This window comes from Cetorhinus maximus, chromosome 23 (genome assembly GCF_964194155.1).
Source record: "Cetorhinus maximus chromosome 23, sCetMax3.hap1.1, whole genome shotgun sequence".
Taxonomy (NCBI): domain Eukaryota; kingdom Metazoa; phylum Chordata; class Chondrichthyes; order Lamniformes; family Cetorhinidae; genus Cetorhinus; species Cetorhinus maximus.
Window position 1 is genome coordinate 52,431,391 of NC_135901.1, and position 21,078 is coordinate 52,452,468.

At 44.2% G+C, this 21,078-nt stretch overlaps 1 protein-coding gene and 2 non-coding genes across 3 annotated transcripts in view; 2 read left to right on the forward strand and 1 right to left on the reverse strand.

Moving 5' to 3' along the window:
* Nucleotides 1–21,078, reverse strand: part of LOC144698037 (uncharacterized) — a 211,089-nt gene that overhangs the window by 142,752 nt on the left and 47,259 nt on the right. The gene's annotated exons all lie outside the window — the stretch shown is intronic.
* Nucleotides 7,324–7,395, forward strand: trnae-cuc (transfer RNA glutamic acid (anticodon CUC)). The gene has a single exon. It is a non-coding gene; the product is annotated as a tRNA-Glu (tRNA).
* Nucleotides 12,716–12,789, forward strand: trnan-guu (transfer RNA asparagine (anticodon GUU)). Its single transcript has one exon. It is a non-coding gene; the product is annotated as a tRNA-Asn (tRNA).

Below are 21,078 nucleotides of genomic sequence, written 5' to 3' on the forward strand. Positions count from 1 at the left end.
AATGTTTGTGGATGCGGTGTCAATCAATTGGGCTGCTTTGTCCTGGATGGTGTCAAGCTCCTTGAGTGTTGTGGGTGCTGCACTCAGCAAGGCAAGTGGAGAGTATTCCATCATACACCTGACTTGTGCCTTGTAGATGGCTTTGGGAGAGTCAGGAGATGAGTTACGCATCGCATGATTCCTAGCCTCTGACCTGTTCTTGTAGCTACAGTATTTATATGGCTAGCCCAGTTCAGTTTCTGGTCAATGGTAACAACGAGGATATTGACACTGGGGGATTCAGTGATGGTAATCCCTTGAACATCAAGGGGTAAAGAATGGATTCTCTCTTGATGGAGATGGTCATTGCCTGATAATTGTGTGGCACGAATGTTATCTGCCTCTTGTCATCCCAAGCCTGGATACTATCCAGGCCTTACTGCATTTGGACATAGACAGCTTCAGTATCTGAGGAGTCGCGAATGGTGCTAAACATTTTGCAATCATCAGCGAACATCCCCACTTCTGACCTTATGATGGGCGGAAAGTCATTGATGGAGTAGCTGAAGATGGTTGGACTGAGGACACTACCCTGAGGAACTACTGCAAAGATGTCCTGGAACTGAGATGACTGACCTCGAACAAGCACAACCATCTTCCTTTGTGCTCGGCATGACTCCAACTAGTGGAGAGTATTCCCCCGTGATTCCCATTGACTTCAGTTTTGCTAGGGCTCCTTGATGCCACACTCGGTCAAATGTTGCAATGATGTCAAGGGCAGTCACTCTCACCTCACCTCTGGAGTTCAGCTCTTTTGTCCATGTTTGAACTAAGGTTGTAATGAGATCAGGAGCTGAGTGGCCCTGGCGGAACCCAAACCGGGCATCAGTGAGCAGGTTATTGCTAAGTAAGTGCTGCTTGATAGCATTGCCAGTGACCCCTTCCATTACTTTACTGATGGCAGACAGTAGACTGATGGGGCGGCAATTGGCTGAGTTAGATTTGTCCTGCTTTTTGTTTGCAGGACATACCTTTGCAATTTTCCACATAGCCGGATAGATGCCAGTGTTATAGCTGTACTGGAAGAGCTTTGCTAAGGGCGCAGTAAGTTCTGGAGAACAAGTTTTCAGTACTATTGCCAGAATATTGTCAGGGTCCATAGCCTTTGAAGTACCCAGTGCCTTCAGTCGCTTCTTTATATCATGTGGAGTGAATCGAATTGGCTGAAGACTGGCACCTGTGATGCTGGGGACCTCTGGGGGATGCCGAGATGGACCATCCACTCGGCACTTCTGGCTGAAGATTGTCGCAAATGCCTTATCTTTTCCACTGATGTACTGGGCTCCCCATCATTGAGTTTGGGAATATTTGTGGAACCTCCATCTCCAGTGAGTCGTTTAATTGTCCACCACCATCCTCGACTGATTGTCACAGGACTGCAGAGCTTAGATCCGATTCATTGGTTGTGGGATCACTTAGCCCTGTCCATCATTTGCTGCTTATGCTGTTTGGCATGCAAGTAGCCCTTTGTTGTATCTTCACCAGGTTGACACCTCATGTTTAGGTATGCCTGGTGCTGCTCCTGACATGCCCTCCTGCACTCTTCACTGAATCAGGGTTGATCCCCTGGCTTGCTGGGGATGGTACAATGGGGGATATGCAGGGCTATGAGGTTACAGATTATGTTCAAGTACAATGCTGCTGTTACTGATGGCCCACGGCGTCTCATGGATTCCCAGTCTAGATCAATTCGAAATCTATCCCATTTAGCATGGTGGTAGTGCCACACAACACGATGGAGGACATTGTTAATGTGAAGACGGGACTTCGTCTCCGCAATGACTGTGCAGCAGTCACCCCTGTCAATACTGTTATGGACAGATGCATCTGAGGCAGGCAGGTTGGTGAGGATGAGGTCAAGTATGTTTTTCCCTCACCACTTGCTGTAGACCCAGTCTAGCAGCTATGTTATTTAGGACTAAGCCAGCTAGGTCAGTAGTGGCACTACCGAGCCATGCTTGGCGATGGACATTGAAGTCTCCCACCCAGAATACATTGTGCGCCCTTGCCACCTCCAAGTGGTGTTCAACATGGAGGAGCACTGATTCATCAGCCGAGGGAAGATGATACGTGGTAATCAACACGAGGCTTTCCTTGCCCACATTTGACCTGTTTCCAGGAGACTTCATGGGGTCCAGAATCAATATTGAAGACTCCCAGGGCAATTCCCTCCCGACTGTGCTGCCACCTCTGCTGGGCCTGTCCTTGGTGGGACAGGATATACCCAGAGATGGTGGTGTCTGAGGCATTATCTATAAGGTACGATTCCATATGTCAGGCTGTTTGCTTGACTAGTCTGTCAGGCAGATGTTGGTAAGGAGTACTTTGCAGGGTCGACAGGGCTGAGATTGCCATTGTCGCTTCCAGTGCCTTGGTCAAATATTGGGTAATCCGTTCATTCCTTTTATGTAACTTTGTTACAATTGAGTGGTCATTTCAGGGAGTATTTTAAGAGTCAACCACAGAGCTGTGGGCCTGGAGTCACGTGTGGCCAGACGAGGTAAGATTTCCTTCCCTATAGGTCATTAGTGAACCAGACGGGTTTTTACAGCAATCCACACTCGTTTCACCAATTAGAGCGGAAATATCACAGTCCACGACAAACACAGAGGCAGAGTGTGGGAATGAAAGAGGAAGAGAAGAGCTGTTTGGGATTCGAACCCGGAGTGTTACCCTGGCTCCCTTGACTATTAGTCCAGCAACAATACCATTCTATTAGCTTTCCTAATTACTTGCTATGTTTGCATGCTAACCATTACATCTCAGAGCCCGGCAATCTTTCACCATTTAGATAATATGCTTTTTCATTCTTCCTGCCAAAATGGTCAATTTCACATTTGCCCACATTATATTCCATTTACCAGATCTTTATCCATTCACTTAATCTATCTATGTCCCTTTTCAGGTCCTTATGTCAACTCCACAAATTACTTTTCCAACTATCTTTCTGTCATCAGCATATTTAGCAACCATTCCTTGGGCCATTCATCCAACTCATTTATACACATTGTAAAAAGCCGAGGCCCCAGCACTGATTCCTGTGACATACCACTGATCCTGCCAACAAGAAAGTGAGCCATTTTTCTTAATCTCTGCTTCCTGTTAGCTAGCCAATCTTCTATCCATTCCAATCTGTTACCCCCTCCACTATGAACTTTTACTTTCCACAAAAAACACTTGATGTGTCACTTTATAAAATGCCTTCTGGAAGCCGAAGTGCAGCACATCCACCAGTTCTCCATTATCCATAATATATGCTAGTTCAAAATACTCTAACAAATTGGTCAAAGACGATGTTCCTTTAACAAAATCATGTTGACTCTGCCTGATTACCTTGAATTTTTTAATGTGTCCTGCCATAACGTCACTAAAAATAGCACCGAACCTTTTCCTTCTGACAGATGTTAAAATGACTGCCCTGCAGTTTCGTGTTTCCTGTCTATCTCATTTTTTGAGCCAAAGTATTACATTTGTTGTTTTCCAATCTCATGGAATCTTGCCCAAATATAGGGAATTTGGAAAATTAAAATGAATACATCAAATATCTCACTCGGCACTTCTTTTAAGATGCTACGATAAAGCCCATCAGGACCCAAGGGTTCGTGAACCCGCACCTCCAACAATTTACTCGGTATCACTTCCCTGGTGATTGTAATTTTCTTGAGTTTCCCTCACTTCAATTTCCTGAGTTACAGATAAACCTCGGATGTTACTTGTCTCCTCTGAACTGCGCAGGCACCTGGCTGGAATGTTAAGCGGTGACGTCATGCAGCAGCACTTTGGGTCTTTGTTTTGAAGAAATGGAATTCGGCTGTTCTCATTAGGAATGCTGGAGACAGACTGATCAACAATGTCATCATCAAATGGCACAGCGCAGTAAGAGAGCCTCCTACTCATCCTTTCTATGCCTAAGCTTTTTACAAAGAGCCTCCTCATTCATCCGATTTTCCTTCCTTCTCTGCATAACCCCGATTTCCCCCTCTCAACTCATTCTCCAATTTTACTGATTTAATAAAAATGATATTGAAAGATGAGAAGGAGCTTCTACAGTGCCCAGTCTGCTAAATTCTGCAGCGTTACCAAAGTTTCCTTGACTCAATGTCCCCAAGAATTTCACTTATGATTATTACATAGTTTTTGAACAAAATAAGTACTGAAACTGTTGATTTGGATTTAATTTTTTTAATGAAATTTATTCCGATCAAGCATCTCCTCATTTTCTCAGTCGACATATATATTCTTATTCCTCTTGCTGTACAACCTGTTGCAGAGGCTGTTATAGAAAAGAGGGAAAGGTTTGCTACAGCTATACAAAGCCCTGGTTAGGTCACAACTGGAGGACTGCGTGTAGTTCTGGGAACGGCACCTTATAAAGGATCAATACTTGCATTGAAAGTTTCAGAGGAGCCGCATTGATTAAGTTGGTGGGTTTTGGAAATAGGAAATTGTACACCTGCAACTATTACATTGAGGAGACCAAACGGAGACTGGGTGACCACTTTGCAGAACACCTTCAGTCTGTCCACAAGCATGACCCAGGCCTTCCTGTCGGTTACCATTTCAACACCCCATCCTGCTCTCATGCCCACATGTCTGTCCTTGGCCTGCTGCAATGTTCCAGTGAAGCTCAACACAAACTGGAGGAACAGCACCTCATCTTTCGCTTAGACACTTTGCAGCCTTCTGGACTTAACATTGAGTTGAACAACTTCAGACCATGAACTCTCTCCTCCATTTTCACACTTTTTAAAATCCCTTTATAAAAATGTATTTTATTTACTTAATTTTTATTCATTTATTCGTTATTTCATACCCCTTTTTATCCCCTTTTTAATCCTTTTTTCCCTACTACTTCCCTCTCACTCCATCCAACCCCAACTCCAAAAGCACCATCTGTTACTTGTTCCATGTTGTTCTTTCACAGAGTGCTGACCCTTGTTCTGCTATTCACACATTCTGCTTTCGTACTTTTATGCAACTATCAGCACCTTCTTCAGCCCTCACCACTGCCATTAACACTCCCTTTTTCTTGTGTCCATGATACGTTTGTCAGTCTCTCCTTAGCTCCCACCTCTCGCTGACCTTCTACCCAGCTTCACCTGCTCTACCCTCCCCGCCCCCTCCCCACCCTGCCCCACTTGAACAGTATAAACCCCATCACTTTTTACTTCTCTTCAGCTCTGAAGAGGGGTCACATGGAATCGAAAAGTTAACACTGTTTCCCTCTCCACAGATGCTGTCAGACCAGCTGAGTTTTCCCAGCATTTTCTGTTTTTATAATATATAAGAGGTGCTTGGCTAACAAGACGGCAGACGGAGAAAAATGTAGCAAAGACTGAAGTAACTCACTTGGTCGTAAAAGTAATTTTTAAAAAGCAACAAAGCAGGACATGTTTCAAAAGGTGAGAACGTGTGCATTGATTTACAAAGAGATTTGGCTGTGCTTGTACAAGGAAGACAGGAAGTTGTATCAGTTCCTGCAGCAAAATTGATTAGCGTGTTCTTCCAGCTGAAAGTTTGGTGGTTCAAAACCACTCGGGGACGAAACTTCCGACGTTTTTTTTTTCCACATCAACACTCATTGTCATACGGATCCGGGTTGTCAATGGCGGCAGGAAAGTTTTCCACAAATGTTGCCAGTTCTAATGTGAGTTTCCAACCAGAGAATCTTCCCCGTGTAAAGGAAATGTGATAACTCCTAGGCTACGAAAGCAACATGCAGCTCCTTGCAGAATATCAAACTGTGCTATCTTATTGCACTGCAGGACCTTGTTTTGTGGAAGTATAATTCGGCGGAAAACCTTAGCCATGCGGCAGAGAAATTGATCTAACATTAGAATCATGAGGTGACAGAGCACATCAGCAGCTCATTCAACACCTCACACATGTGCGAACAACCTTACAGCAAATCCGCCCCCATCTTTCCCTCTAATTTCCGAGCCATGCATTTTTCAGAAGATCATTCAAAACCTGGACAAGTATAAATGTCACTTTGTTTTGAGATGATGCATCCAGTTACTATTTAACAACAAACGGGAACGATGCAACCTTTCCCTACATTTAATACAGTTAATGCTTCAAGCGGGGAAACTTTCCGTGTGTGAGAGACCGTGATCCCTATTACCCTACACAAACCCTGCAATGTAAAGTGCCCAATTTAACACACAGAAGACAGAGAGTCGTGATTTTTCAGGTTGGAAAGACGTAACTAGCGGAGTGCCACAAGGATCAATCCTAGGGCCTCAATTATTTACTATCTATATTAATAACATGGAGGAGGGGGCAGAGTGTAATGTATCCAAATTTTCTGAGGATACAAAAATAGGTGGGAGTGAATTTTGTGATGAGGACATAAGGAATCTGCAAGGGGGTATAGATAGGTTGAGTGAGTGGGCAAAAAACTTGGCAGATGGACTTGAATGTAGGAAAGTGTGAGGTGATGCACTTTGGACGGAAGAATCAAAAGGCAGACTATTATTTAAATGGAGAAAGACTCCAAAAAGTGCAGCACAGAGGGATCTGGGTGTTCTTGTGCATTAAACACAATAGGTTAGCATGCAGGTGCAGCAAGTCATTAAGAAGTTAAAAGGAATTTTGGCCTGTTTTGCTAGTGGTTGGAGTTTAAAAATAGAGAAGTCTTGTTACAACTGTGCAGGGTGTTGGTGAGGCTGCATCTGGAGTACTGTGTACAATTTTGGCCCCCGTATTTTAGAAAGGATATACTGGCATTGGAGGCAGTTCAAAATAGATTCAGGAGGCTCATTTTTAGGATGAAGTACAGCGAAACAGGTTAAGCCTCTATTCATTAGCGTTTAGAAGAATGAGGGGTGATCTTATTGAAACCTACACGATTCTGAGGAGGCTTGACAGGTTCATGTAGAGAAGGCGTTTCCACTCGATCTAGGGAACATAGTTACAGAATAAGGGAGCATTCATTTAAAACTGAGATGCGAAGGGATTTCTTCTCCCAGAGGGTAGTAAATGTCTGGAATTCTCTACCCCAGAGAGGTGTGGAGGCAAGATCACTGCAAGTATTTAAAGGGGAGGTGGATAGATTTTTGAAATATCGGGGAGTTGAGGCCTATGAGGAGCTGGCACGAAAGAAGAGTTGAGGTCTGGGCAGATCATCCATGATCTTATTGAAAGGCTTGAGGGGCCTTTCCTGCTCCTTCTTCTCATGTTCTTATGTTCGTTTGAAACGTGTCTCTGGTGAAAGGGGTCGGAAATTAAAATAAAAGGCACAGGTAAGATAGATAAGCCAGGTTGTAAACCTTCGCTGTAGCTTCCCTGGTGGTCTAGTGGTCAGGATTCGGCGCTCTCATCGCCGCGGCCCGGGTTCGATTCCCGGTCAGGGAATGATAATTTGCTGACCTCGTGCAAGCTATGAAAAGGAGTTTCGATAACTCCCATTAGAAAAATGCAGATTACCTTTGCCGGAATCAGTGGCGTGGGAGCTTGAACTTTGCATCAGAGTTGGAAATGTTATCCGGTTACAACCGGTAAGAAACAAACACAGTGGTGAAGATAGTGAATGAGAGAAGGGCTGTGATTGGCTGCAAAGTGCTGACAATAGAGAGGATGGTGCACAGCAAAATATAGCGGTAAGAGTGAAGATTTTACCGTTTACATTGACACAAATATCTCCCAGATCTTGTCCCAAATCTCGTGTTAAATGAGGAGCAAACTCCTCCCTCAATCTTCCACTTTTTAGCTGCACCTCCTTCCAAACATTGCAAACTCCTCCTGCATTTTCCATCCTGATATTTTTCTCTGTAACATTTTGTTATGAAACTGCACAGCTAATGTGAATAAAGTGAGTGATGGGAAAAATGTGTTAACCCCCTCGGGAACTGAACCACATTGACACACACGGAGGAACACACACAGACATGTACACCGAGAGTGACAGAGGGCAAGGGTTTGTCTCTAAGGAGAGGCAAACACCCAGAAAGCAAGCATGTCACCAACCTGGCTCTGTTTTTGTTCTCCTACGACAAGTTTCCTGAATGTTTTCGTGAATGAACGGAAATAGGAAAACCCCCTTGGATGCTTTGGTGCTTGGATGGATTTGATTGAATCTAACCGATAATTAACTCTGTAGACACAGAGTGAAAACCAGGAATAATGAGCAGCGGGGAAACCCCAATGGATTTGAACTCCATCTCCTTAACCACTCGGCCACGGCAACTGGCCCTATGAACAGGTTAATGTTGTTGGTATATAAGATGACTACAGCAGAGAGGCGGGCTTTCGGCCCATCTTCTCCGTGCTGGCTGTCTGGAAGAAAACTCAACTACTTCCACTGCCGTGCATTCTCACAAAAGCAATTAATATTTGTATTGCCTCTCCTCCTTCTCCCAGTTAAAATTAAACCCAATACACGCCCGCATTCACTTTGAGCTGGCACTTTGTCGTCAGAGGAGAGCATTCAAAATGACCAACATGCGAACCAGCTATAGCTTTGGCAGCGGTTCCACAAATAATGGAACCTGAATCCAGCGCCTGAGGCCATTCGGCCAGGCTACCTCTCACAACCTGCTGTTTCCCGTCGCCTTGATGTTGTTTCCACTGAAAAAGAACATTAAAAATATCGAAGAAGGAACAGGAATTAGCCATAAGCCCCCTCGAGCCTCCACTCCCACTTAATAAGATCATGTCAGATCCCCAAGCTCAGCACCAATTTCCCATCCGATCCCAATAGCCCTTCATTCACTTAAAGTCCAAACATTTATCAGCCTTCAATATACTCATCGACTGAGGATCCACAGAGCTCCAGGCTACAGAATTCCAAAGATTCACAAGCTTTTGGGTGAAGAAATGTCTCCTCGCCTCAGTCCTAAATGACTGGCACATTATCCGGATAATGTGAGCCCAGTTCTAGACGCTACAGCCAGGGAGAAACAGCCTCTCAGCATGTTCACTGTCACTCAGGAATCAATCCAGTGAATCTTGGTTGCACACAGACAGCGAGTGAATGGAGGGAACAAAGAGCACAAAAGTGAACAGAGATAGAGACACAGGCAGAGAGGCTGAGAGAGTTAAAGAGAGCGAGGCAGATACACAGGGACAAAAAGAGGCAGACAGAGGGAGAGAGAGTGGTAGACACTGAAAGGAACAGATACACTTCACCATTCCACATGATCATTAACTTAGATTGACAGACGGAAAGCGAGAAATAAAGACTTACATTTAAACAGAGCCTTTCACCAACTCAGGACAACGGGAGGCCCTTTAGAGCCAATGAAATCTTTTTGAAATATAGTCACTGTTGCAATCTAAAAGCAGAGAGAGTTTGACAAAAATGCTGATTCAGTAGAGTAGAAAATTCGATCTTAAGAAATCCATCTCAATGTAGAAACTTTCTTTCGATCTTCCTAAACAGTTCATGGTTTGTTTGATGCAGATTCAGCAGATGTAAATCTGCAGCTGAGTGAATAAATTTCAACTCGGATCTCTGACGAAACAGGGACAAAGCATCCCATTTCTATCAGGTCATCTCTCAGCCTTCTCTTTTCTAGAGAAAAGAGCTTCAGGCTGTTCAGCCTTTCCTGGTGATTCTAACCTATCCGTTCCTGGAACATTTGTGAATCAACTTTTATTTTCCTGTTCCTTCCGACACCCGACAGCAGTAGAAACAGTGCCTAATGTCTGAGTGATTTCAGTTTGGACTATCTGTATTTAAAAATTCATTCTCTCGATGTGTCCATTGCCTTACCCACTGAACCACAAGGACTCGGTGCCTGTCTGTTTAAATGTTGCTCAGTGACAATTTCGATCATCCTCCACTTTGTACCAAAATGACCCTCAGAAGCTGAAAAATTTCCATTCAAAAAAAAGAAAGAAAACTCCTCTTGAATATTTTAAAACTGCTCTTTTTATTCTCTGTACCATCTTAATATGATGCCGCAAAACTAACGTGAATAATGTTTGGATGGTGAAATGGGGAACTGAACCGCATTGACACACACACAGGAATATACACCCAGATTGACAGAGGGCAAGGGTTTGTCTCGAAGGCGAGGCAAACATCCAGAAAGCAAGCATCACACCAACCTGGCTCTGTTTCTGTTCTATTTCTAGCTGTAACTTTTGTGAACGCTTGCAGACAAAAGGAAATTAGAGAACGCTGGGGGTTTTGGATGTTTTTTATTCAACTTAATCGACATTTAATCGTGCAGGCACGCTCTAAAATTCAGGAATGATAAGAAGAGTAGTTGTTAGGTTTCCAGCCCACCTGTGGAGACCCCATTAGATTCAAAACCTGTTGCCTTAACAACTCAGTCGCGAATCCAAGCCCCAGATTTGCATGAATGTAGATTGTATAAAATCATATAGACGGCTACATCAGACGGTCATTCAGCATATTGTTCACATGCCGACTCTCAGGAAGAGCAACTCACAGACTGCAATTCCACACCCCGCCTTTTTCCTACAGCAACTCATATTTATATTGTCTCTCCTCATTCCCCCGATCAAAGTAAAACACCGTACACTCCGCTGGGTTTAATGTGAGTTTGTATCTGTTGGTTCAAATGGGACAGCTGCAGATCCTAAAAGGGAGATAACTTGAACGTTTGGCGACGGTGGGATTCGAACATTTGTTTTTGTAGAGACTGCAGCCTTAATCCAGCGCCTTAGACCTCTCGGCTACGCTATCAAGTAAAAAAGGGTTATTCATAATTTCCTTCACTGGAATTGTCAACGAAAAGAACAGAAGCAAAGGAGCAGGAATGGGTCACTGGGAAACTCGAACCAGCTCCGCCAGTTAATCAGATCATCCTGCACTTTGTAACAAACAGAAATCATCTCCACTGCTAACTTCTTTTTTCAATGTTTCATTATTTCGATGTTTCAAATGATGTTTCTTTTTTTCCTTTGTGACTCTGCGTGTTTACTCAATGAAATGTTGGTAATAGTTAATGAGATTGTATATATTGACTGAGAAAAATGAGGAGATGTTTGGTCAGGGTAAATATTTTTTGATAATTTGATTTGACATCAACGATTTCAAAAAATTTGAAAACTGTCAAAGGTTTCAGAATCCAACTCTTCATGTCATTGGGTCAGGAAAACTTTGTTAACTTTCATACATTGTGCATGGACACAGCAGAAGGCCCTGAACCTCTTTCAATATTGTTTTTTCTTAACGCAGAGTTTTCAAAAGGGAATTGGACTATGACTGAAAGGGAGAAAAAGATCAGGGTTATGGAAAGAGACAAATAAATTGAGATTAACAAAAAAGCCCGTTGAACAAAATTGATACAGATTGATTGTCTGAAAGACCTCTTGTAGAGCTGTGCCATTTGATGATGACATTATTGATCAGTCTGTCTCCAGCATTCCTAATGAGAACAGCCGAATTCCATTTCTTCAAAACAAAGACCCAAAGTGCTGCTGCATGACGTCACCGCTTAACATTTTAGTGAAGCCCATTGAGCCTTTGTGCTCTTTCCTGTTTCTGTGGTGCAGTGATTTTCATGCTTGCCCACCACGTGAAACGTTCTCCGGTTTAAAACTGGGCAGAACCATAATCATAATTTGTGGGTTCACGTTGCAGCCACGTGACCTGGTCAGTGTTTATCCCTCAACCAAGAGGACATGGTCTGCTCATTGTGACGTGCCTGGTTTTGACTGTTTCCTGAGCGGTGATTGGCTGCCGTGTTCCCTACATTACAACAATGGCTCCACTTCAATAAAAGCAAAACTGCGGAAATCTGGAAAGGAAAACAGAAAATGCAGGAAAAACTCAGCAGGCCTGACAGCATCTTTTGAGAGAGAAACCTACTGAGTTTTTCCAACATTGTCTGTTCTTATTTCAAAAAGTACTTAATTGGCTGGAAAGTGGTTTGAGACATCCACTGGTCTGGAATAGCGCTATTAAAATGCAAGTCTGTCCTTCTTTAATTATCTTAAATCCCATTCCTCTGGTTACTGACCCCCGTCAGTGGAAACAGTTTCTCCCCATCTGCTCTATCAAACCGCCCCGTCCCCGTTGCCCCCACCCGCATCACTTTGAGCAGCTCCGTGAAATCTCCGTTTAACCTTCTTTGCTCCATAGAGGACAATCCCGGTCTCCATAAAATCTCCACAAAACTGAATTTCCTCATCCCTGGACATGATGCAAGGCGGAGGATTGAGATGAGATTTTGGAATGTATTGTCAGTTGGCAGGTGGGAAAATGGAGAAGGAACCAAAATAGAAATCTCAGTCTCCAGCTTTGTGAATCTTCAGATATTCTTTGGGAACCGGAATCAGGGGAGAATGAAGGGTGAACTGTCCGACTGACCAGAGACAGTCAAGGCACCTTTCCCTTCTTTAAGACGCTGGAACATTGACTCTGATGTTATCAGTTAAATTAACTGATTTGAGACATTGATAGGATTCTCGTTACTGCACATCCGGAATTCAAACCTAATATCGGCTTCGGGACAATCAGAACACTTGGTAACAGTCAAGCCACGCAAAGGCTCGAAGGGGGACGGCACCGGTTGTAGGAGAGCTGGTTCCCGGTGACATGGATGTGTCTGCAGTGGGTGGGATCAGACGGTTTCCATGTATCCACAATGAATTCTCCACTCTTTGTTTTGGAAGAGTAAAACTGATAGAGACAATTGTCATTCCGATAGCAGCAATCTGAAACTTTACCTCACTGATATCCTGCATAATATCTTCGTCAGTCTCTGTGGCGCAATTGGTCAGCGCGTTCGGCTGTTAACCGAAAGGTTGGTGGTTCGAGACCACCCAGGGACGAAGCTTCCCATTTTTTTTTTCCCCCATCAGCGTTCATTGTCACTCAGTTCCCGGTTGTCATTGGCTACTTGAGCTGAATGTCAAGACCCCGGAAATGTTGCCGGTTCCACTGTTATCCAGTGAGCTCCCAGGTAAGCGGCTTTTTTTCGAATATTCATTTCAAATATAATGAGAAAACATTTAGACCTACCATGCACTGATATCCAACATACTGGAAATTTATGGATTTATTGGATTCAAATAAACCCATCAATTCTACCCTCTTCCTCAGCTCCACAGTGAGTGAGACAGGGAAAAGCAGAAAAGCAGCAATATTCCGGCCTCGCTCTCTCCAATCACCCGCTGCCAGCAGAAAGCGGTGACTGCAGCTTCAATCAGCGGGTAACTGCCCATCCCTGGGACACAAGATACTCCAACCCGGGCCAAACCTCCCAATACACCGAGCACAGGCTCAGGAAAACACAGGTAGATTATATCCCGGTTACTAAACCTCGGAGCAGCATTTACAGAATACCCGAGTGAGTGAGTCACAAATAAAAGGCACACCAACTTTCTAAATCTTTTCACTGTCAAATTCCTTCATTTTATTGAAAAGCTGACTGTTATGAATCTGAAAATGAGCACCATTGGATTTGTGTTACTGAGTGACTTGTTTTCCACTGATTGTCCTTCAGATTTGCAATTCAATTTGTGTTGGATATTGAAGCGGATCTGTTTTCAAAACGAGGTCACAAAGCAGGTAAATATTGAATCCAGAAACAGATCCTGAGGAAAATGGATCACAATGTTTGGAAGGAGGTGCAGCTGAGAAGCGGAAGCTGTGAATGTTGTTATTGATGATTGAGTGGAAAGCATTGGGGCCTTGGTCAATCATTGTGTCCGGGTAGTGAAAACGATGCTGTTAAAATCCACTGGGGTTTCCCCAGGAAAGTTCCAATCTTACCGGCTGTGCTTCTTATTATTACTGATTTCAACCAGGTGTCCACAGAACTCTCGGATCAATGGAAGAAAAAACATCCAAAAATTCTCCTGATTTTTGGACTCTAAGGGAATGAAGGGGGATCGGGATTGGGTGGAAATTTGGTGTTGAGGCTGGAGATCCGCCATGATCTTATAAAGTGACGGAGGAGGCTTGTGGGGCCTTATGACGTATTGTTGCTGCTTTGATTCTGTTCTATTTGAGTAGCAATGCTAGGCAAGGCGATGGGCAGTAATAATGAAGCTTGGTTTCAAATACCACTTCCGCTGCTGCTGAAATTGTCCTATTGGTCGAAAAAGTGGCAGCTCACAGTTAAAGCAGGTGTGTGCGGTGTTTCACTTTAACAGAAATACTGAGAAACAATAAAATATAAATGGGTGTGGAGAAAAGGCGGGGTTGTTGAATTCGCTGTGAAACTTGTGCAGGACCGATATTCGCCTCCAGCTCTTTCTGCCCGTCCAGGTCAATTGGCTGCTTGATGCAAACACAGTCAGCTGGTGCGAACGTAAAACAGAATGTGATCGGTTTACAGATAGCAGCGTACAGAGACACCAGGATCTTCCTGATTCGCCCAAGTACTGATTACAGGAATGTGCAGAGTGCCGGTTATCCACAATCTCACTTCCCTTCCAGTCTTGTCTACGTTGTTCAGCTTTGAAAATGCTCATATTTTCACATTGGATTTCAATGTGAAGAAAGCAGAGCTGTGAAAAGCTTATATAGTTCAGCAGATGTACTGCAAGAAGTTACATAACAGGCAGATGATAACAGTGCTCTTTGGACGCGGTGAGCTCCAGTGACGGATTGACACCATTAATGTGTCGTTCAATTAATCTCGTGACAAATCTCGTGCTGGAAATGACAAGAAAACACGCTGAATTTGCTCCGTGTTTTGGTTTCAAACGAGCCGAATACAAGGTAAGAAAGTACATCTCGCTCGAATGGGTTATAAAATGGCTGAATGACCCGTGCTGTTGGGAAACATAAAATTATAGAAAGTTGCAGCACAGAAAGAGGCCATTCGGCCTGGCGTGCTGCTGTCAAACAGCAGTAGTGATTGGCTGATCTGTCAGGAGTCATATTTATGTCAGTGAAAACAGTAGGCAGCAAAATTTGCCCTTCTCCCACCCATATTTTTCCTGGCGCCACCAGCTCTGTGGTCAGTGCTTTGCACCCAGCCCTTCTCTTGTCCTTCTTTCACTCCGCTTCTGTCTTGGTTCTCGACTTGTCCAAATATGACATTTCCAACTCTGCGGCGAAACTTCAACTATCACCCCACTGGTTCCGGTGGAGCTGTTAAAATTTTTCCATCAATAAATAATTAATACTCATTTTAACAAGATAAAAAATCGACATTCCCTGATCAGGAATCGAACCCGGACTGCTATTGATAAAGTGCTGAATCCTGACCACTAGACCATCAGGGAAGCTGTCATCTCCAATTCTCTGCTCCTCTCACCCACTCTAACCTGTATCTCTCTGATCTTGCTGCACTCCGTTCTCTCAGGTCCAACCCTGACATTGTCATCAAACCTGCTGACAAGGGTGGTGCTGTTGTTGTCTGGCGCACTGACCTCTACCTCCCAGAGGCTGAGCGTCAACCCGCAGACACTTCCTCCTACCTGCCCCTGTACCATGACCCCACCACTGAACATCAAGCCATTGTTTCCAGGACTGTTACTGACCTCATCTCCTCTGGAGATCTTCCGTCCACAGCTTCCAACCTCATAGCCTCCCAGCCTTGGACGGCCCGCTTCTACCTCCTACCAAAATCCACAAACAGGACTGTCCCGGCAGACCGATCGTGTCAGCCTGTTCCTGCCCCACGGAACTCATTTCTCGTTATCTTGACTCCATTCTCTCTCCCCTTGTCCAGTCCCTCCCCACCTACATCCGCGATTCCTCTGACACCCGACATCTTATCAACAATTTACAGTTCCCTGGCCCCAACCGCCTCCTCTTCACCATGGACGTCCAATCCCTCAACACCTCCATCCCCCACCGGGATGGTCTGAGGGCTCTCCGCTTCTTCCTCGTACAGAAGCCCGAAAAATGTCCATCCACCACTACTCCCCTCCGTCTGGCTGAACTAGTTCTCTCACTGAACAATTTCTCCTTAAACTCCTCTCACTTCCTCCAAATAAAAGGTGTGTCTATGGGTACCCGCATGGGCCCCATTATGCCTTTCTCTTTATGGGGTATGTGGAACATTTCCTGTTCCAGTCCTACTCCGGCCCCCTCCCACAACTCTTTCTCCGGTACATCAATGATTGTTTCGGTGCTGCTTAATGCTCTCGTCTGGACCAGGAAAAATTTGTTAATTTTGCTTCCAATTTCCAACCCTCCATCATTTTCACATGGTTCATTCCTGACAATTCCCTTCCCTTCCTTGACCTCTCTGTTTCAATTAATGGTGATAGACTGTCCACCAATATTCATTACAAGCCTACCGAATCCCACAGCTACCTTGACTACAGCTCCTCACACCCCGCTTCCTGTAAGGACTCCATCCCATACTCTCAGTTCCTTCGCCTCCATCGCATCTGTTCTGATGATGCCACTTTCAAAAACAGTTCCTTTGACATGTCTTCCTTCTTCCTTAATCGAGGTTTTCCACCCACAATGGTTGACCGCGTCTAGCCCATCTCCCGCCCATCTGCCCTCACACCTTCCTCTCCCTCCCAGAACCTTGATAGGGTCCGCCTTGTCCTCACTTATCACCTCACCAGCCTCCGCATTCAAAGGATCACCCTCCGCCATTTCCGCCAACTCCAGCATGATGACACCACCAAACATATCTTCCCTTCACCCCCCCGGCGGCATTCCGCAGGAATCGTTCCCTCCGGGACACCCTGGTCCTCTCCTCCATCACCCCCTACACCTCAAACCCTCCCACGGCACCTTCCCATGCAACCACAGAAGGTGCAACACCTGCCCCTTTAATTCCCCCCTCCTCACCGTCCAAGGGCCCAAATGCTTCTTTCAAGTGAAGCAACATTTCACTTGCACTTCCCTCAAATTAGTCTACTGCATTCGTTGCTCCCAATGCGGTTTCCTGTACATTGGAGGGACCAAACGCAGATTGGGTGACCGCTTCACGGAACACCTTCGGTCTGTCTGCAAGCATGACCCAGACCTCCCTGTTGCTTGCCATTTCAACACACCACCCTGCTTTCATGTCCACATGTCCGTCCTTGGCATGCTGCAATGTTCCAGTGAAGCTCAATGCAAACTGGAGGAGCAGCACCTCATCTTCCGACTAGGCACTTTACAGCCTTCCGGACTGAATATTGAGTTCAACAACTTTAGATCATGAACTCTCTCCTCCATCCCTACCCCGTTTCTGATCCCCCCTTTTTTTTACCAACAATTTATATAGATTTTTCTTTTCCCACCTATTTCCATTATTTTTAAATGTATTTCCATCCATTGTTTTATCTCGACCTTTTAGCCTATTTGGATCCCTTCCCCCCCACCCCACGCCCACTAGGGCTATCTGTACCTTGCTCGTCCTGATTTCTACACTTAATGTCACCTATTAGCACATTTCTTAGCTAATATCACCACCATCAACATCTCTTTGTCCTTTTGTCTATGACATCTTTTGGCAATCTCCACTTATCACTAGCCCTCTATCCAGCTCTACCACCCCCGCCGCCCCCCCCCCACCCCCACCCACCACCACCACCACCCCCCTTAGAACAGCTTATATTTCAGCTCTCTTCTTTTTTCCTTAGTTCTGTTGAAGAGTCAGACGGACTCGAAACGTTAACTGTATTCCTCTTCGCAGATGCTGTCAGACCTGCTGAGTTTTTCCAGATATTTTTATTTCTGTTCTTTTTAGGGAAGCTGTCAAGTTGCTTTCAGTTTGGTTTATCGACGTTGCTTTTATCCATGTTTCCATTTTAGATGGAACCAATTCTTCAGTCAATGACAACAACGGTTTCTGTGAGCTGGAACAAGAAATTGACAGTGAGATGAAATAGCCCCACAAGCTGCTCAATTTCCTAAACACACCACTGCGGCTTCTATGAAACTGACAAGGGAACACACGGCAGACATTCATCACTGGAAGTAACTGAGACACATCAAATTCTAAACACTTGTCGCATCTCTTTCTGCTCCTGTCCCTGCCTCGCCTCCAGCTCCCTCTACCTATCCAGCTCCCAAGTCAATTATCTGCTTGGTGCAGGTACAGTCAGTTCATGAACCCAAGCTTTCCATGGAAAGCAGGGACTGGCAATGTGGGACCCAAGGATTTTAGGAATAGTGAGTTTGCAGGTGACATGGTAAAGATAAACTAGAATCTCATCTTCCTGATTCTCCCAGATATTGATTTAAGGAATGTGCACAGTGCCGATTATCCAAAGTCGCAGACTCCTCCCAGCCTTGTGCACGTTGTTAAGCTTTGAACCCACTCGCAAGAGGGATTATAAAATGGCAGAATGAGTGTGAAAGAAGTAACCGTGATGTTGGGAAATATCAAATTGTAGAAAGTTATGGTAAAGAAAGAGGCAATTCGGCCCTGTGTGCTGCTTTCAAAGAACTTTAAAGAAGGGTCATACGGAAATACATTAACTCTGTTTCTCTTTCCAGACATGCTGAATTTTTCCAGCATTTTCTTTTTTTATTTAAATCCACAGTATTTTGTTTTTATCTCTGGATTTCCAGACCATGACAATGCCACTACGCCACCTCCTGAATGCCAACAAATTAATAATAAAATACGAATGTGTTTGGATAGGTTTTTTCCTATTTAAATGATAAATCCTCAGGCAGCAGGATTCGAACTCATGTGTTCATTTTTAACAACAAATGTAAATTATTGAACATTCACTCACACTTAAATGAGCAAGTTTGGATCATACTCTTACCCGGTTTCAAACCGTTGCTCTGCCACATGTGAAATGACCGTGACCCCCCACTGCCCTGTACAAACGCTGCGCTGTAAAGATCCCAATGGAGCTGTCTGGAATGTTAAACGGTGACGTCATGCAGCAGCACTTTGGGTCTTTGTTTTGAAGAAATGGAATTCGGCTGTTCTCATTAGGAATGCTGGAGACAGACTGATCAACAATGTCATCATCAAATGGCACAGCGCAGTAAGAAGATCTAAGATGGAAGCAAAATATTGTAGATACTGGAAATCTGAAATAAAAACAGAAAATGCTGGGAAAAACTCATCAGGTCTGGCAACATCTGTGGAGAGAGAAGCTGAGTTAACGTTCCGAGTCCATATATTTCTTCTTCAGAGTCATGCCGACTTGAAGCATTAACTCTGCTTCTCTCTCCACAGGTGTTGTCAGACCTGTTGAGTTTTTCCAGCATTTTCTGTTTTTACTACAACGTGAAGCCTTTCACCCCATCGTATCTGTGCCAGCTATTTTTAACGAGCTAACCAAGTGGTCTCAAATTCCTTCTCTCTTTCCTTAAACCTGAGTTTTCCCCCTTTCAATCATTGTCCATTTCTCACTTGAAGAAGGAGTTTCTGCAGAATCCATGCACAGTTTGCCTTAGTTAACAAAGTTTCCCTGACACAATGACATGAAGAGTTGGACTAGGATTCCTCAGACAGTTTCGATACAAACATTATTTATTTATGCAATTGATTTCATATCGAATTACAAAAGAACTTTATCCTGATCAAGCAGGTCATCATTATTTCTGAGCTGATATCTACAATCTATTTCTATTTTCTCTCCAAACTGGAGAGCTGGATTCAGGTTCCAGTCTCTGGAGGAGTGGGTCCAAAACCCACTGCTCCCAAATTTTCAGTTGCTTTCCACTTTTGGGCACGTTAGGAATTCACTTTGGGTGAGCAAGAGACAACTCCAGTTTAATACGGGGAGTGGGGCGGGTTGTGGTCCTTTACCTTGACAGGGTGAACGAGGAGAGACAATGTCGATAGAAACTGGTGTGGAGGAAAGGCGGGTGTGTGGAATTGGTTTAGTTGCTCTTCCTGAGAGCCAGCACAGACACGACGGGCCGAAAGACTTACTTTATAGCCGTCTCTGATTTGATATGAACATGTTTTCCCTAAGGAAGTGCTGTTCGTCGCTGGCGAGTGTTGAGGGCGATGTTCCTGACATCCATCGGGGTTTCCCCAATGTTGGTTTGCTGATTGCAGTTCTCGTTGTTCCCTATTTTAACCAGGTGCCAACAGGATTAGTTATCGGGTAAATAGAATCAAACAGAAACTCCCGTGCTTTCTTATTTCCATTCATCTACAAGGATTTGTTTAATCCAGAGATGGAAATGGAGCAAAACTGAACCAGTTTGGTGACATCCTTTCTTTCTGAGTATTTGCATCTCCTTCGACGTTTGTCACTCTAGGTGTATATGTGTGTGTGTTCCGCTGTGTGTGTCAATGTGGTTCAGTTCCTCATTTTTACCATCCACACTTTATTCACCTTAGTTGTGTGGCTTCATATTAAAATCATAGTGGGAAAATAAAAACAGGTTCAAAAGATTTAAAAGGGATTTTCTTTCTGTATTTCTGAGTGGAGACTGTTCAGCTGCTGAGTGTCCATATGCTACAAAGTGGAGAATGATTGAAATTTTCACTGAGCAACATTTAAACAGACACCTAGTCCTTGTGGTCGAGTGGTTAAGGCAATGGACACTTCGCGAGAATGAATTTGTAAATACAAATAGTCCAAACTGATATCCATCAGACATTAGGAAATGTATTTCTTCTCGAAGCTGTTCCACGTGTGCCATTTGCAGCTCTGATGTGAAATTTCAACTCTCACTCCATTGGTTCGGTCGAAGCGGTTGTGCGTTTCGGTTTTCAATCAATAAGTAAATCAGGCCTGTTTTAACAGTTTATGCCAGATCAATAAACCTTCATTGCCTGGCCTGGAATCGTTTCCACGGTGAAAGGGCCGAATCCTCACCTCTAAATTAAGTGGAAAGTTATCTATAATCCTTGCAACGTGCTTTATCTACGCCGCATTTGCCCTTTTTCAGATACTTTCTCCAGAGATAAGTTTCTGCTGCAGAATTTTATCATAAATGATATCTTCGGGCAATGACAGCCACTGTTTTTAAGGGGTGAGCTGCAGTGAAGGGTTGGCACCAATAAAGTGTCGTTCAACTGGTCTGGTTCCAAACCCTGTGCTGGAATTAAAGAAAAACTTTGAGTTTGCTCAGTGTCTTGACTTCAAAAGCGAGGATGTAAGAAAGTACGTTCAAATAGAATGTAATAAAATGTCGGAATGACTGGGAAATGATGCTGGGAGACATAAAATTATAGACAGTTACAGCAAACAAAGAGGCCATTCGGCCTGGCGCGCTGCTTTCAAAGAGCA